We start from the raw sequence: 19,871 nt of genomic DNA, 5'->3' as shown, positions 1-19,871 counted from the left end.
AATCACATTGATGTGCCGGTTAACCACACGAGCTCCATCAACATAATATAAAGAGAACGTGCAATTTTCACGGATAATATGAGACTCGCATTCTATTAATAAAATGAGATTTTGTTTTATACTTGTATTTAGAATACTTTTAGATTGACCATTATCACTATCAAACCCTTTCGGTAACTCCATTATCAAAATGCAATACGGCGGTGAGGGTGGTAATCGCGGAGCATATTAAAAACTAACCTCATTAGGAATCATAGAGACCTTTTTAAACCCCTACATCAGAATGGGTGAGCCTAGACATGGTAAGACTGATAATGTCAATATTTAAAACACCCGAGGGCGCATGTTGTAACTTTCATATACATATAGTAGATAAAATTCTAATATATATAAATATAAGGGGTAAATTTAAAACTCTTTAAATTTGTTGTCTATTATTAATTCTAATTAATTGTGAGGATGAAAGGTAAAAATTAATTAATCACGAAGGGTTAATATTTAAATTAATAAATCTCTATTATAAATACTATTAAACATTTAAATTCACTATTTAAATAATAAAAAAATATTCAAATTTAAATCTCTATTAAATAATATTTGTCAATTTTCGAGATATAAAACATTTTAAATTTAGTATTTATCCATATTTAACAAACCTTCAATTTTGAATAATGAAAAAATTAGGGAAACCCTAATCCGCGAAGCTCACGTCGTGAGCAGCAAGTTCTCACGTCATGAGCTGTGACTAAGAATTTTAACAATTACGAATTTTTCAATCATTCCTCTTTCATTCAATTTCATACAAGTTTTTACAGAAAATATGGATCTAGGGTGAATGTAATCATGAACCAATTGCTCTTATACCACTGTTGGGATTTTCTACGCATCAAATACACTCTAAACTAGGTAGCGGAAAAATTGAAAGAACGATATACCTAAGTGCACATGCACCCTATGGATCTATGGTTTCATGCTAATTAAATATACCCTAGAAAACAAAAATACAAAGAAGAAAACATACCTATTATGTAGCCCTTGATCTCCATGCTTGAGATCTTGATCCTCCATGAAGTTGCTCGGATGAGAGGACCCAAAACAAAATCCCTCTAATGGTATCACACCCAATGACACCAAAGAGTGGAATAGAAATAACTAGGTAAATGGTCAAGTTCACAAATCCAAAGAGGGTTATAAATCGTCCCTAAGAGGGTGAGGAAGAAGGGTTGGCGAAACTTCAAGCCAAGGTGCAAGAAAGAATGAAATCCGTAAGGCCCTATTTATAGCCTTGGATCCCTTCCTAGGTTTTGTACTCCTTGCCATGTGGCATGGGAGCCTAAACACGAAATTCACTCCTTTTCCAATGTGGGATGGAGTGATTTTCATCCAACCCTAATTCGATAAGGGTTATGGAACATTCCTGATTAACCAACTATCGATTAATGAATATTCAACCCTTTGATTAATTAAACTGTTAATTATTTCCCAAAATTTATTTCTAATTAGTTTCTAATTAATTATTTACCATAATAATTAATAAACCAATTTCTCCTTTATTTATTCTACTCAATTTGGGTCTTGAGGGCAACCCAAAAGGACCCGGTTATTATTAGAAATATTAACAATAGTTAATGATCTTGGACACTCTTTCCAACACTTACAACCTCATAACAATAACAATTTAGACATACATAAACCTTCCAAATAGAAGCACAGTTGATTAATAAAATATTCTTCAATAGACCATCCTAGATTACAACTGAAAAAACAAAACAAACAAAAATAAAAGGGATCCTAATAACACCAACGAATGTTGTGTCAAACCGAAATGGAGGAAACCGCTAACTCAAAACCCAGATCTTGGAATTGTAGTTGTCCCATGCCACCTGTCTGGTAATTGCCAAGCCATTGGTGTCGCATCCAAAACCACAACATTAGCTTTTTGGAGGACAATCAGCCTTAACATGGTCTGGCAAACAACAAAAGAAACATACCCTTGGTGACTCCCTCTGACTCTCTTCCTAGCTGTAGTCCAGACCACACCTTGAACATCCAGAAATAGGTGTGTGAAAAACACCTCAGTGAGTTCTATCACACCTCCCGTAAAGCCCGCACGTCTTTCGATCTCCTGTCTGAATGTCTGTCGCCTGATCCTTCTTGGTTGTTGTTGTAGATGCATGTACTCCATCTTGCCTTCTCCTCTATTGTTGGGTCTTTATCTCCATCCCTCTATCCCTTGCTTCCTCCATCAAACTGGGAAGAAGCTTCTAACTCGAGATACTCACGTGCTCCCGAATCTGCGTCCTCAACATTTCATGGTAGCGAATCATCCTTATCTCTTTCAAAGCCGCATAATGAGGGAAACCATCACTCTCTCTCTAAACTTTGCGGTGATCTCAGCCACCATCTCTAAAGTATGCTCAAGTGCTAGATATTGCCAAGTCAGCTGTTGAACATCAACTTTTGGCATAAACTCTCTCTTAAATGTAGTGACAAAATTCTTCCATGACATGGAGTCGACCACATCTAGTTCCAGTCCCTCGACAACCTTGCACATCAATCTCTAGCTCTGTCACGTAGGATATATGTCGTAAATCTAACCTTGGCCTTCGCCGGACAGAAGATGGTGTTAAAGGCACTCTCAACATCAACAATCCAATGCAAACTAATGATTGAATCCCCACTCCCAAAGAAATAAGGGGCTCCACAAAAAATCAAACTCTCTAAAGGAAACCTCCCGAAACCTGAGATGACCAGCCTCCAAATCAGCCCAAAGGACCCTAAGTTGCTCATCCGTTAGTAAAATAATCTCATCCCTAAGTGGGTTGATCAAAATACACAAATCATTTTTCATGGTCTTACAAACAAGTGCCATGGGCTACCTCCATGGTCTTTCCTTGCAATGAACAAAGTTATATGCAATTAGGGATCAAATAGACAGTATAATTAATGATCCACCCATGAGCGAATAATCATACAAGAATATTACAATCATGCATTAGAACAAGCGTTCTCAAACTATCCGGCTTAGAATACATAGAATACATACCGACCCTACCATTGACCACTTCTCAATTAAGTTCTTCGCTGATTAGTCATACATAATCTTGATAACTGGCCAAACCTAGTTACCCTATCCGAACAAAAATCCTATCTATACCATACAGTCTATAAGCAAGACCCTACCAGTCTAGCCTATAATGACACTAATTGTCCCATGCTGCACATATATACATAGGATTTATCTCAACCACGAACATATTTTTGCTCTAACAACGCTTCTATCCTAACATGCAAAGGACATATAATAGGATACGTGGCATAGTCAGAAACTCACATGAACTAAAGAACCGATGAACCGAAGATGAACAACAATACTCAAACACTTTGCACTACCCAAACCCGCGAACCAACTATCACCAAGACAGGTAAATCCTCAATCAATAACCCAAATCCTCTAAGATTAACCCTAGGTCAAATAAGTAAAAATTCAATGTTCAAAGGTCCACAAAGTCAACAGTCAACCAAGTCACAGTCAATGCCACGGCCTGGGCCCTCCTTGACGACGTCCTGGGAAAGCAAGGTCAAAAAGTCAACATGAAAGACATTGCCACATCTTGGGCCTTCCTTGGCCACGCCATGACAATGCCATCACAAATCAGTTGTGAATCTAAACTTCGCCACAACGTAGCTATCCATTGGCTACATTGTGGCTACTGCCAGAATATCATTTCTCTTATTAAGAGCTTAATTCTTATAGATCTCAACCCAAAACTTCATATATAAATCCTCTCAATGACTTAATGGATAAAGTTTCTAACTTTGTCCATTAGGACTTCACACTAAGGCAAGATCTACAACCTTAAGTCCTTTAAGCTCTTAATGTGACCAAAACATCAACAAGGAACTAAGAACTCTCAAAATCAGACCTTTTTCTCACTTAAAAGAAGTCCATGACCATAAGGAGACCATATCAAGGTCTGTAGTTCCTCAAACTCCAAGAGCTTCCAAAAATGGCACAAAAAACCAACCATCAAAGTCAAGAATATAAATCTCAAAAGAACAAAGTCAAGGTGCAAGCTTTTCACCTCTGAAGATCCAGAAACTTGAAGGAAATGATGGGTCTAGTCTTTGTCTATGCTTCCTTGCACCAAGTTGGAGTTCCTTTCTTCACAAGCTTCACCAAGACAAGAGGAACTACTTCAAAATCAAGCCACCAAGCTCATAATCATGGATGAGAGGCTAGGGTTTCGAAATGGAGAGATATAGGCCGAAAGTGATAACATAATCCATGAGTAAAGGTGTTTATATATGAGGGAAACCCTACAAATCCTGGGGTTTGGGCTTTAGCGATTGCCACAACGTGGCCCTCTTCTTGCTATGTCTTGGGAACCATAATAAACATGTGTTTATAAGACTCATTCCATGTAGTGGGCATCCATGCATCATGTCGTGACATATGATTTTTCCTTCAAAAACCCTATCTTTGATACTAAACTATCTTTAGCTGATATTTCTGGAAAATAGGTGTTACACAGATCAAGCAAGCAACTCGTGTCTACTTATTGTGTGCATCTTTTGGACTCCTTGGAAGTCATCAAGCTTCCATCTTGTGGCCCTTTTTCATATATGTAGGTTATTTAGCATGTTTTTGATCGTAAATGAGATTTAAATGGTTAAATGAGATAAAGTTTGCAACTTTATGTCTCACCTTGGTCCCTTGGTCATTATATCTTCTAGATCTAGTAGTTGATTGTGTTTTGGGAGCAATGCATGGGGTTTTGGGTCATTTATCATCTTTTGACCTACTTGGGTGATGGGCATGCATGCCTATAAATTCTAGAATTTTATGGACCATTAGAGTCCCAAGAAGTTTACTGGAAAGTATAAACAAGGGGCTTAACCGATTAAGGACTTAACCTATTAAGTTGTCCCAATGCAGTGGCCATGACATAGCTAGATGGTTGCCATTGTTTGGGCATGCCAACGATGTGGCCAAGAGGTCACCAAGTCGTGATGGCCGTTAAATTGGTTAATCATTGACTTTTGGTCTAATTGCTAGTTTTAGAGTATAGATTAAGGTTTGACCTCGGGTGCCTTGATATGTGGATTGTAGCACCGGTTCCACATCTATGCGAGCTGTGGTTTATTCGATTCGAGTATGAGGTGGGTCTTCTTACTATACTATGTAGGATGCTAGTTGTCTTTGTGATACTTACATGGAAAAACAACATCTGACCCTAACATATGTATGAAAGACCAAGACCTGGTCCCTAACATATGTATGAAAGACCAAGATTTGGACCCTAACATTTGTATGAAAGACCAGGATCTGGCCCCTAGAACTTGTATGTAGGACTAGGATTTGGCCCTCAGCATTGCAAGGAAAGACCATGATTTATCCCATGGCAGGAAGTGATTGTTAGAATAAGATTTGGCCCATAGCATTCACTTGGGGTTAAAATAGGCCCGTTGCATGTATGGTGTGTGGTATTTTGGGGAACTCACTAAGCTGCATGCTTATGATTTATGTTTATTGTTTCAGGTACTTCTGGTTCCAAACAAAGGGCCCCGACTTGATCACACTGCATCCCCTAGAGTTTTATTCGGCACTATCCATTTTCTGATTTTACTTTGATGTTTGAGAATACTTTATAATCTGATTATCTTTTGAAAAACTAAATGAATGGTCTTGGTTGTTTGAAAATGAAATTTTTACTTATTATTTTTGGGACATTAAATCATGTCGAACGGTTTTCGTCTATCATGAAAACCACCGTCACTGTTCTTGTTAAGTTTTCAGGCTATAACAACCTAATGATATATATGATCTCGGTTGTCAGCCCGTTCACAACCATATCTTTTAGTACCTTTCCAGGCAAGTCACTAAGTTGGCATGCCATTCGTTCAAATTTTGTTACGTAATCATGTACATTTCCTTCTTGATGGATTGTGAGGAACTGTTCGTACACGTTTCCCTCTCCAGATGGTTGGTATCATTCTACTAGTTGCTCCTTTAGATCTTCCCATGAACAAAATGGCTTTCTGTAGGGCTCCATGGATTCCACGACAAGGCTACGCCATCTAATCAAAACATTGCTACTTTTAACTTGTCTCATTTACTAATTCCTTGAATTTCTAAAAACATTCCGCCTGTAAATACAGCAAAAAGTGTCGTCTCCCTCGAGAATTGGTTCCTTCATTTTTTGAAGTTCGCTTCCACCCTGCCCAACTCGTTCAACCCTGTTGTTTTTGGGATTGTGTTTGAACGACCCAAACTCGAGCTCCATCCCTGTGTCTTCCTCTTCTTGATTCAAGTCCTTGTTTTTAGTGAACATAGGGTTTCGTCATCTTCTTGGTTGGAATACTGTCCTTTTACCTCTAGGGTGATTTTTCCGATAACTTGCAAGATTTTCCCAAACCCTTATGCATTCTCCTTCCAGGTTAATTCAATTTCTTCTCTGATCTTGGTAATGTCGGTTTCCAACCCAGCTATTCCTGCCTCTAGTCATACGATGTTTTCAGTGTTGGTTTTCGACAGCCTGATACCATAATCAACCAAATAATATGGCCCTTGGCTGATTTCGAGAACATGTAATCTCCTAAAGCCGAAATCAGACTTATTTCTTTAAATTGTATAAAAATGAAAATACCAATGGAGCAGTAATTTTATAGTGCTATAGCTAGAAGATTCCTAGTGTAAAACAAACTACTAAAAAACAGAACATAATTAAAAGCTTTGCTAAATTAAATTAGACTTGTCATAATTGTAGTGGGTTTGATTATGATGGCATGTGCGAAATTAAGAATGATTTAGTGAATCATCAAGTAAAATCAAGAACATGAACACAAGAAGTAAATAATTCTTTTAAGCTCTCATTAGTTTCATAGAAAGAGTACAAAATAGGTTTTGCAAATTCTCTCTCTAAACTAATCTCTCAAAATGTTCATTACATAATGGGAGTCACTCACTTCCTATTTATAGGAAAGACTCAACCCATTTACACATACAAGAGGGTAAGCCTAAAACACTACATCCAAAAGTGACTTTGCACCCTAACATTCTCCCCCTCAAAGTTAGGATTGGATGTCCCGACTTCAGTCTCCAACGAGCTAGCGCGATCAAGACCAAACTCCCCCTCGAAGTAACACCGGTCTTCAAATCCGCAAATGAATATTCGACAAACTCGAGAAGCTTCGAATACCCATCATTCTCCCCCTTTTTATAATCAAAAAATGATTATAAAACCCATTAAGGGTGAGAAGCTCCCGAGGAATAGACTTCACAATACTCCCCTTGATTCGTACCAAAAATGAAACACCAAAAATCTTGCATGGAAAAACAATCACGAAAAAGCCTCAAAAAATTTCCAATTTGTGAAAATTTTTGACTTTTTGGGTGAAAGTTGCAAGATTTTCCAAAAACCGGGTAGAAATTGTCACTTTCTGAAACTTGCAAGGACCCATTGCGCCAAAAACAATCAAATATGTGAAACTCTATCCCATTTGCGAAACTGGGCATAAAGCGTAAATTCGCAGAAACTGCAGGGACCAGAAATGAACATTCGTCAATTTCTCAGCAAAAACAGTCCTTTGTTGAAATTGGATACTTGTTGCCAAATTGTCGAAATTATAGGGACTGCTTACGAAACTTTTCCATTTGTCTTCAAAACTAACGAAGCTTTTATCATATGCAAAACTATCGAAACACCAGGAACCATTTTCGAAACTTCATGTTTTCCTTCCCCTTGGTTAGTTTTAATTAACCCTTCGTTAGAAATCATCTGCACCCTTCGTTAATTTCAAAGCAACCCTTCGTTAGAAACCAACATCACCCTTCGTTAGATTCAATCATAGCACCAAATCAACGAAATTTTTTCCCACTGATTAACGAAATCGAAGGTAGTCGAAGCCTCTGAATAACATCTTAATCATTTAGTCTCTGAATCGACTTCATCCCTGTTTATCAATTTCGTTCATTAACATTGATCCTTCGTTTTTCCTCAACTACACAACATCAAGTTGACCATCTACTCTTCGTTAACAAAAGTTCTTCCCAAATCAAAATTATCGATCATCAAGAACAAACACATCAACTCCAAAAACTTCAAGGCTTCGTCTGTTTGATTGAAACCAAAATCGTCGTCGATTTAACGAAGCATTAAAATCTTTGTTTTTGATCCAAACCAAAACATCCAAAATCAACAATCGATCCTTTGCACATCGACAATTAACATTCCTTTACACAACGACCAGCAGGGCTTCGTTTTTAGAGTGCATACCAAAACAATTACCATAGACCATTTAACTGATAGGCAACCAAAATCGGCACCTAAAATCATTCATCCCTTCGAAATTACATCCAATAAACCTAAATCGATCATTTAACCCTTCGAAATATCGGACCCAAATTCATCGACATTAAATATCATCTAAATCACAATTCCATTCGTTATCAATCAATTTCCAATCTCCAATCCAATAAACTTCAACCATTCGACTGTAAAATCAACATAATAACAAGTCTTCGCACATCGACTCCAAATCGACATCAATTACAATCGATTCCAAACCACGATTCTTCCCAGTCAATCCAAACCTTCGTTATTTGACTTAAACCAATCACCAGTGTATCCTTACTCCAGACCATCGACGTTTTCTTTTCATTCACCAATGATTCCCCAAACTTCAACACCTTTCGACTTTGAATCAACACATCTGATATCGACTTCAAAAAATCAAATTGATTCTCAAATCGATTTCGATTTTGACTTGAACAACCTCAAAAAAAAACAACGATTTTGAATTTTCCTTGTGTGTGACTTTTCAATTCATCAGTCACAAACACTAAATCCAACTTCTGTATGTCAATTTTTAGATTAAACAAAACAATTCAAGAAATTCTTTCATGTTCTTCATCTGTTCTTGAACATTCATCAAGAAGAATCATAAGAACTCAAAATCGATACTTCATTCGTTCGTACGTTTCAACTGAGGACAAAATCGATTCTCGTAATCTTCTCAATTTGAAATCAGTTTCCATTCGATTTAAAATTTCAGCCACTCGATTCTAACTTCAAAATCATACGAATCGAGTATTCATCAAAGTCGATTTTGACTTTTATGTTGACTTATACACCCAAAATTGAGCGATGTTAGATACGAATCGGATTTATATGAATATCAATATAATTTGATTTGGGCTTAAAAACTCGTGAATAGTAACGCGTTCTTTGATTTGTGGATTGGGCTCTACATATGATTGAATAGTAATTGCACTTGGGCTTACGAATCAGATCAGAGATTGATTTTTAATAGATCAAAACTTTGGGCTCAAAAGAATCAATGGATGAACAGTGAAAGAAAAGCAAATTTTGAATTTGAATTTGATTTTTGGGGTTTGATCTAAACAAAAATTAATTGGATCAACAAAGGGGTTTGAAACGGATTAGATCCAATGAGACAAATCGATCAAAAATGAAAAACATAAAATACGAATCGAAATCATGGACGTTTTGGAATCCATTTGAGAATTTGTGATACCTTTTTGACGAATCGAGATCCATTTGCAACGAACGAATCAAATTTAGAAGATCTTGGTTCTTTTGTTGGAACTTGAAAATCTCCAATTTGAACATTGTACCACCCATTATGCGAGATGTACAACTCGTTCTTCGTGTTCTTCGTGTTCTTCGTGTTCTTCAATGATCCAAGAACATCTTCAAAAGAACCACCAACACTTTTGGGTTTTGACTTCAAATTCAATGCAACATTTGGAGATTGTTGCTTTGGAACCCAAATTTGCTTCACGGATTTCGGCTTCACAACATTTGACGATTTTTGTGAGTAAACCCGCTTGTTTTTGCGATTAATCTTCTTCTTCTTTTTCTTTCTCATCTTTTTGCATCTTGAAGACTTGACTTCATGCACAAACCCACTTTCCACAACTTGAACATTTTGAGTTTGAATCAAATCTTTTGGAGTTTGATACTTATGATTTTCTTGGATCACCGGCATCCGATAAGGAATCATTCCTTCAAACGAATCACAAGAACACAAAATATCATCGGTTTGAACTCCAATCGAGCAAAAAACTTTTTCATCATGAGAATCAACTTGAACACCTTTTTCTTGAACATCAAGAACATCACATTGAACTCCATTGTCAATAACTTCAACAAACTTAAGAGCGTGAAGATCATTTGGGTCTTCAATAAGAGAAACATATTTCTTTTTGAACAAATATTTTTCTTCTCCAATCTTATCGCTACTACGTGTTGATATGGACCATGTAATATCAGCCAACCATTTGATCTCACAAAGTGGTTGAAATATCAAGCTTCCATGATCATCCTTCAATCCTCCATAAGAAACCATAGTTTCCCAATATATCAACTTGTTTAACACCAACCCATAATATTGATCTTTATTGACTTTGTATTTGATATCTTCAACGATCACAATCCAAGAATTATACGGCAAATTCACCATGATCACAAAAACTTGAAGATTTCTAGAGAGAGAAAGTGATTTTGAATGGGTTTTCTAGAGAGAGAAAGCAAAAATCACTTGAATTCTAGTGAAGAAAATCGAATTATGAATAGAATCAAAGATGAATTCGATTTCTAGAATCCAAAAACTCTCTAAAACACGAAGATCAAAGATCAAAAATGAAGAATCACCAAATCTGGAAAGCCATCAAGGATCAATTCTTGATCCAATCAAGAACACCCGCTCTGATACCAATTGTAGTGGGTTTGATTATGATGGCATGTGCGGAATTAAGAATGATTTAGTGAATCATCAAGTAAAATCAAGAACATGAACACAAGAAGTAAATAATTCTTTTAAGCTCTCATTAGTTTCATAACAAGAGTACAAAATGGGTTTTGCAAACTCTCTCTAAACTAATCTCTCAAAATGTTCATTACATAATGGGAGTCACTCACTTCCTATTTATAGAAAAGACTCAACCCATTTACACATACAAGAGGGTAAGCCTAAAACACTACATCCAAGAATGACTTTGCACCCTAACAATAACTAAACAATTCCAAATTCAAAAGATGCTTATCCCAGGCACAGACCTGCCCAAATCTCCCTGGCGTAATAGGTGGCAATTGTGATGTCAAGTTCAAGGTTTACAGTGCTCATAGAAAGGTCAGTGGTGCTCCGGATCAAGGAATGTGGTGCTTGGAAGCAAGGGATGTGCCTATGCAGTGCTTGGTTCTAAAGTCGGTTGTGCAAGGTATATGTATCGACTTGCTGTATTAGTTTGATTTTGTTCAAATTGTTGATAAGTATGGTTAATAGTTAATATACAACAAAACTCAAGCCTTGGAATCGACCTAAAAGAAATTATAATGAAATTGGCTGACTAAACTAGAATTTGTCAGATTTTGGGAATTCCTTACGTTATTGTTGATTCAATTTAGAAATTGATGTTCGTGAAATTAATTAAGCGCATTGTACGTGTTCAGGCTCATACAGTTGTTTAAAAGCAGGAAAGAAAGTGGATGAAACATCTTCTTGACGAGTAGCAGGCCCTAACTCGTCGAGTAGAGATTGAGATAGTCGTGTGGTTTTTAGAGTCAACTCGACGACTTGGAGGACCCAACTCGACGAGTAGGAGCTGAGCGTAAAAACCCTAATTTTCAGGGTTTGCACCCTATTTAAAGGACCTTAAGTCCTTTACCTCGCCTCCCTCATCACCTTAGCACCATGAAAGAAACCCTAATCGAGTTGTTATCATCTGTGTGAGTGAGAGAGAGAGAGGCTAAGAGTGTGTGTTTTGATGCATTATTTGAAGGAGCTTGAAGAGTAGAAGGCCTAGAACGAGAAGGAGTCTTTGAATCCGACATTTATTAAGTGGTAGCAGCCTTTGAAGGTAAAAAAGCATTACCTTGAACACTTGTTTGTTAGATCTCTCCACTAGGGAGTTTATGGCCATTTCTATCTTCTCTTTGAGTCCTTTAGTTGTTTGAGCATGCCTTGAAGATGAGATCTCAGATTTGGACAATACTAAGTCTCTTGGGCCTAAAGATGCAAGCTTTGACAAGCTTTGGCCAACTTCCATACACAAAACCCTTGTTGAGCTTTGGTTTGGCAAACTTAGACCTAGATGCCATGCATGGACGTAAAGCTTGCAGCTTTACATGGTATTTCAGCCTTAGAAGGCTAGATCTAGAGTTTCGGGCCTTAGCCGTGCTTAAAAACGTCTGAACGAGAGAATGACTTGAAGGAACTCGACGAGTTGATGAGCCAACTCGACGAGTTGGTTAGGGTTTTCCCCGATAGTTTTGACGCGTTACAAACTCGACGAGTTGGTGAGACAACTCGGCCAGTTGAGTTGGACTTTCTCGATTTTTTAGATAAACGAAGGAACTCGACTAATTGCATAAATGCACTCGACGAGTTAGGTCAACATGGACTGTTGACTTGTGGGTTGACTTTTAGGGCTGGTCAGGTTATGGACTTAGGATACCATGGATGGTCTTTCACCCTTTCCGAGAGTTAGTAAAGGAATAATTGAACATCCTTGGAGTTGTTATTAGAAATTGTTAATTAGAAATGATTATGATATATGTAGGCGGAGTCTTGACCTACCGTTGAGTACGAGACATACTTGCTTACTTACGAGGTGAGTCTTCTCACTATTCTTACCTGAGTGGTAATCACGGTGCGACCGGAGGGTCTTATTTGTGTTATCAACCGAAGGGTATTATGTGCTTATATTGGGACATGTGATATTATGCTTTCTGTCTTTGTGATTTATGCTGTATATTATTTTGTGCATTTATTGAGATAGGATCAGAGGGTCCAATTGAGTTGTGGGACCGGAGGGTCTTCACTGAGACACATGACCGGAGGGTCCTTGTCGAGATATAGCCATGAGAGGCTAGTTATTTGTGTGTGGTATTTTAGGGAACTCGCTAAGCTTTGTGCTTACAGTGTTGTGAGAAATGTATCTCAGGTACACCTCAGGATCGCGGGAAGGCGCCGACATGATTGTACACACCAGCTAGAGATTATGTTTTGAGGATTCTGGGATATTCTCAAACATTTTTATTGTCTTGTGTTTTGAATAACTTATAACTTGGGTTTTAGAAATGTAAAACTGTGTTTTGTCTGGTTTTAAAAATGAAAATTTTATTTCAAAATTTAGAGTGTTACAAGTTGTTATCAGAGCCTTGGTTTGAGGGATTCGGATGTACCCTCGGGTATGTCTGGACTCAAACTGAGGATTTGAGAAAATTTTCTAAAAAAGAAAGGATTTTCTAAAACGAGTAAAAGCTTTTAAGAGAAAACGAGATGAAGCGGTGTGTACAATCAACCAGAGCCCGAACGGTGATTTCCCAACATACCCTTACTTGTTTATATTATGAGATGAGATACTTATGAGATATTAGAGTTGCAGGCTAGATGATAGGCTAGGTATTTCAGGAATTTGAAGCAAGAGTTGCCTGATTCATGATGCCTTAGCCTAGGGGGATGCTATTGATTGATGTTATCTGCTATTTTCTCTGTGTGTGTGCTGAGTAGGGGTACATAGCAGGAATCTTTTAGAGAGAGAGAGAGCTTTGAGTCGAGGAGTAATCTAGGATAGATACCTAGATGTGCATTAAGGAATCTACTAAGAGAGTAGTTTGATATCCGTGAGGGATAGAGTACTTGTGAATTAGGATCCTAGGAGGAGGACTTGGGGCGACTATGGGTTGGTATGGAAGGTATTATTGGGCCCGTACTACTGAAAGCACCGGTTCTGTATGCGACCCAAGTAAGAACCTTAGGATGCTAAGGAGCATGTAGGGGTGGGTAATTGAGTGCACACTTGAGCCAGTCCCTGATGATTTTGTGTTTCTGTTTCGGAGAGACTATGGTGATTACCCTCAACAATGTCGGGAGCGGTGGTACTAGTGACAAGGAGATCCGCATGATCATTGCTGAGGAGGTGGCTGCACTTATTAGGGAGGCCATACCAGAGATGTTCGGGTCTATTAATACCACGCTGATTGAGACTTTTGATGAGCGATATGCTGTTGTCACAGAGGCTGCTGCTGCCGCAGCCACTGCAACCCTAGCTTCTGCGAGGCCACAGGGGGTGACTTGTTGTTGTTTCGAGAGTTCAACAACAAGGAGCCACCAGAGTTTGATGGGACCCAGGACTTGATTTCTGCTATGAGATGGATTTCCGATATCAAGGGTTGTTTCTATACATGCTCATGTGTGGAGCACTTAAGAGTTCGGTCTGCACTGAACTAGCTTCGCTTGGGAGCGAAGGACTGGTGGATGTTTGTGATGACTGATTTTACCATGAACATCATGCTGCAGTTACTTGGGAGAGGTTTACCCAGTTTTTTAGAGATGAGTATGTTCCCCAGGTGGAGAGGGAACGTTTGTTCCAGGAGATTCTGTCTCTCAAGAAGAAGACAGAAACAGTGACAAATATTACGAGGATGTTTCATGAGAGGGCGTTGTTCCGCCCTGATCACATGTCTACGGAGCAGGCACGTGTGAGCCGGTACTTGATCATTTTGAGGCGAGATATTCGGGAGTTCGTGGAGAACTCATCATATCGGACATTGGCTGAGATACAGACCAATGCCAGGAGGAGGGAGATTGAGCTGGAGGCTCAGGACAGAGAGGAGGGAGAGTCTCAGGGTAGAGACAGGAGACCAGTACAGTCACAGCCGGCGAAGAAGCGGGCTAAGCCCGCTGATACGAGAGCAGGAGGCCAGAAGGGCCGCACTTCTGGCAAGTGTGGCAAGAGTCATGAGGCATATTGTCGAGCAGGGATTTGATACAAATGTGGTAAGGAGGGGCATATGGCGAAGGACTACCCCAAGGGATTCTCGGTTTGCTTTCATTGCAAGCAGACTGGCCACCGAAAGGCCGAGTGTCCTCTGCTCACTCAGGGGTCAGCCCAGCCTTCTGCTCCTACTTCTTTGCGCATTACTGATGGTCGGCCGGTGAAGGCCGAGGCTCCGAGAGCTCGTTGGAGAGCCATCCAGCTGACGGCGGAGGAGGTCCGCACAACACCTGACATTGTTGCTGGTATGTATCTCCTTTTTTATGATGTTGATCATATCTATTTATGCTTATGCTGTGTTCCATATAGGTACTTTTCTTGTGAATTCTGTGCCTGCTTTGGTGTTATTTGACTCTGGTTCGAGTCGATCTTTCGTGTCTTGATCCTTTAGTTGTCACATTACTGTTAGACGCGAGGCGTTGAGTCGACCGCTGAGGTTTTTTATAGCCGATGAGCATGTGGTTTTTGCCACTGATGTATTCCAGGGATGTGTTTTAGAGATTTTCAGTGTTGAGTTTCCGATAGATCTGGTGCCGATAACGATGGGTGATGTTTGTGTCATAGTGGGCATGGATTGGTTGAGCTGGTTTGGAGCCAAGATTTACTGTAAGCGTCAGATGGTGACTATACGAGACCCTAGTGGGGGAGTACTTACTGTTTATGGTGAGGGAACTAGATCGGGATCAGCTTTCTGGTCTGCCGCCAGGGCGAGGCATATTCTACACCAGGGATGTATGGGCTTTTTAGCGTACGTGATGAATACGCGAGTTTCCACTAAGAGGCCGAGCTCTATTTGCGATGTTCCAGTAGTATGTGAGTTCCCATATATTTTCCCTGAGGAATTGCCGGGTGTGCCTCCTGAGATACAGGTGGAGTTCCGGATCGATCTGATTCTGGGGGCGGCGCGTATCGCCAAGGCACCTTATCGCCTTGCGCCGCCCGAGATGCAGGAGTTATCCTCGTAGCTTTAGGAGCTGCTTGGGAAGGGATTCATGAGACCGAGTAGCTCGTCGTGGGGAGCGCCGATCCTTTTTGTCAAGAAAAAGGATGGTTCACACCGAAAGTGCATCGACTACCGGGAGTTGAACAAGCTGATGGTCAAGAACCATTATCCACTACCGAGGATCGACGATTTGTTTGATCAGTTTCATGGGGCGTCTTAGTTTTCCAAGTATGATTTAAGATCTGGGTATCATTAGATGAGGGTCTGTGAGGAGGATATCCATAAGACGGCCTTTCGGACTCGTTATGGGAATTACGAGTTTGTGGTGATGCCTTTCGGGCTCACCAATGCACCGGCAGCGTTCATGGACCTCATGAACCAGGTGTGCAGGCCCATGTTGGATCGGTCGGTGATCGTGTTCATCGAAGACATTTTGGTGTACTCGATGTCTAGGGAACAACACGAGGAGCATCTTCGGGAGATTCATGGAGTGTTGAGGATGGAGAGACATTATGCCAAATTCTCCAAGTGTGATTTCTGGTTACGAGAGGTCCAGTTTCTGGGACACCTCATTAACCAGAATGGGATTTTGGTCGACCCGGCCAAGATTGAGGCAGTTATGCCATGGGAGGTGTCGAGATCCCCATCCGAGATCAGGAGTTTTCTGGGCCTGGCAGGCTACTACCGGAGGTTTATCAGAGATTTCTCCTAGATTGTTGTTCCTCTCACTATATTGACTAGGAAGGGTGTTACTTTTGCTTGGGGGCCTGAGCAGCAGGCATCACTCGAGACTCTTCGCGAGAGGTTGTGCGAAGCTCTAGTGTTAGCCCTTCCGGAGGGAATAGAGGACTTCGTAGTCTACTGTGATGCATCTATATCGGGAATGGGTATCGTGTTGATGCAGATGAGACACATGATAACATATGCGTCGAGGCAGCTGAAGCCTCACGAGACGACGTATCCCACCCATCATTTGGAGTTGGGGGCGGTGATATTCACCCTCAAGATTTGGCGCCACTATCTTTATGGTGTCTGATGTACCATATACACGGACCATAAGAGCCTGAAGTACCTTATGGATCAGCCCGACCTAAATATGAGACAGAGGAGATGGTTGATTACAGTGAGAGACTATGACTGTGAGATTTTGTATCACCCTGGCAAGGTTAATGTGGTAGTCGATGCCCTGAGTCGTAAGGTAGCGAAAGCTCCGATCCGAGATGTGTGTATGAGGATGACGGTGATGACTCTAGTCTTAGATACCATCTGTGAGGCCCATGAGGTGGCCATGAGACCAGAGAACCGTAAGAGAGAGCGGGTGGTTGGGCAGATTTCTGAGTTTGAGACCGATACTCGGGGGCTTATGACCTTTCATGGGCGGGTATGGGTGCCATATTCGGGTGGAGCTCGACAGATTTTAACGGAGGAGGCCCATAGGTCGAGATTCTCGATCCACCTTGGGGCCACCAAGATGTATTTGGACTTGAAAAAGGATTATCGGTAGCCCTATATGAAGAGAGATGTAGCATGGGTAGTCAAGAGATGCTTGACCTGTCGTCAGGTCAAGGCAGAGCACCAGCATCCCCATGTCTAGTTGCAGCATTTGGAGTTTCCCCTTTGGAAGTGAGAATAGATCTCCATTGATTTTATTAGCAAGTTACCAAGGACTGTGTGAGGTGTCGATACAATATGGGTGATTGTAGATTGGTTGACGAAGAGTGCTCACTTCCTGGCTATAAGTAAGAGCTCTTCTGCGGAGAAATTAGCCGAGGTCTACATTCGAGAGGTGGTGGCACGACATGGGGTGCCAACATCGATAGTGTCAGATCATGATGTGCATTTTACTTCCAGGTTCTGGAAGAAATTTCATGAGGAGTTGGGCACCCAGCTGCATTTCAGCACCGCATACCACCCACAGACAGACGGGCAGAGCGAACGGATGATTCAGACGCTAGAGGACGTGCTACGCGCATGTGTTATGGATTAGGTGGGAGTTGGGACACTTACTTGCCCTTGGCTGAGTTTTTATACAACAACAGCCATCACTCTATTATCGTTATGCCTCCCTTTAAGCTTTCATACGGGAAGAGGTGCCGGACTCCCATATGTTGGGGAGAGGTAGGGCAGAGAGTGATGGGGAGCACTGAGATAATGCTCAAGACGACAGACCAAATCCAGCAGGTCAGACAGAGGTTACTGACGACCCAGAATTGTTAGAAGAGTTACGCAGACCAGAGACATTCCGAGCTAGAATTCCAGGTCGGCGATATTGCCCTACTGAAGGTATCCCCATGGAAATGGGTGATCTGATTCAAAAATCGGGGCAAGCTGGGCCCTAGATACGTTTGTCCTTTTAGAGTGATTGCTCGAGTGGCTAAGGTAGCTTATCGGTTAGAGCTGCCTGCAGAGTTTAGCCAGATCCATAACACCTTCCATGTGTTCCAGCTGAGGAAGTGTGTAGCTGAAACATCCCAAAAATACTGTTCAAAAATCTCGTTTTTAATTATTCATAAAACCATAAATACCATTCATCATCTCATTAAAACATAAGTAATGTATCTCAAATCATCATTACAAAATACTTTATCAAAATCATGTGTCACAATATCAGAGTCTAAACATCCCAGGCTAAAACGAATGATGTGTGCACTACAATCCTCCCAAGCTCTTCCCCTTGCTAGTGGAAGTACCTGAAAACAAAGCTGAAAACTGTAAGCATGAAGCTTAGTGAGTCTCCCCAAACTACCACATACCATACACATAATCACATAATATCATACATTGGGCCTTGCCCACTACATCGGGCCCCACCCGACATCGGACGAATCCGACATCGGGCCCCGCCGGGCATCGGACCGAGGTCCGACATTGGGCCCCGCCCGACATCGGACCGAAGTCCGGTATACATATAACGTAGCAACAAGCAGATAACATAAACACATAACATAAACAGATAAACATTCCTTGCGCTTGCCCCGGCATCGGTCCCGAAGCACGATACTCATAACACATAACATATAAGCTAAGCATTCCTCGGGCTTGCCCCGATATCGGACCGAAACCCGAAACATATAAACATAAACATGAAAGAATCATGAAGACATCAAGCATACAAACATTACTCGGGCTTGCCCTGGCATCGGACCGAAGTCCGGAAACGTATAATCTCCATCGGGCTAACCCCGACATCAGACCTAAGTCCAGCATACACTAACATACATAAACGGGCCGGCATTGGTGCCTTCGACCCATTCCTAATGGAGGAGAACTCACCTCAAGCTGGCTGATGAAATCTCGTGTGAGGAATCTCTGATGGCTGCTCCAACGACTCCCCGACTATCATTATCACAATAATCACTTAGTCAAAAATTGAGAATCCTTCTAAGGGTAAAATGACCATTTTACCCCTATTCAAAGTCAACATTCTTGGTTGACCCAACTCGCCGAGTTGACCTATCAACTCGTCGAGTTCTATAACTCAAAAATCCTGAAATCGCGATCCAACTCGCCGATTCATCCCCCCGGCTCGTCGAGTTCTATCCGGTGCAGAAAACGGGACAACACGACTCAACTCGTCGAGTTCCTCTATGTACTCGACGAGTTCCTCTTTCTGTTTGGGCCATCTTAACAGATTAAGTCTCCACTCTCAAGATCCAAACCCCATACTTCTTCTACATACTAGAAATGCCCTATTAAGGGTAAAGTTTCCAACTTTACCCATTAATAGTCCTTCTTAATGGGTTTAGATCAAACCCTAATTCTTTAGGACATAGATCTTTGTCCATAAGCCATAATACTCCAAACCAAAGCATGAAAACTGAGATCTAGGTCCTAGACACCAAATGAACACGTAAAGTTCCTAACTTTCCTTCCATACATGACCTTTTGGGGCTTAAAAGACCATAACAACACCTTAAAGCTTGCATGGGGGCTCCAATGGCATAAACTTTGCACCTTTATGCCATGAATCCCCTTCTAGACCCCAAATCCGAAAGGTAAGTCACTTAGGACGTCCATTTCCCAAGGACTAAGCTTCTTGGACCAAAAACCCTCACAAAGTGAAAATAAGGAGATCTAACAGACTACTAGACAAGTTAGATGCTTGATTACCAAAAAATGAAG

The sequence above is a fragment of the Lactuca virosa genome, chromosome 7 (genome assembly GCF_052849685.1).
Source record: "Lactuca virosa cultivar CGN04683 chromosome 7, Lactuca_virosa_CGN04683_v6, whole genome shotgun sequence".
In the NCBI taxonomy this organism is placed as follows: domain Eukaryota; kingdom Viridiplantae; phylum Streptophyta; class Magnoliopsida; order Asterales; family Asteraceae; genus Lactuca; species Lactuca virosa.
This window is presented reverse-complemented; position numbering follows the sequence as displayed.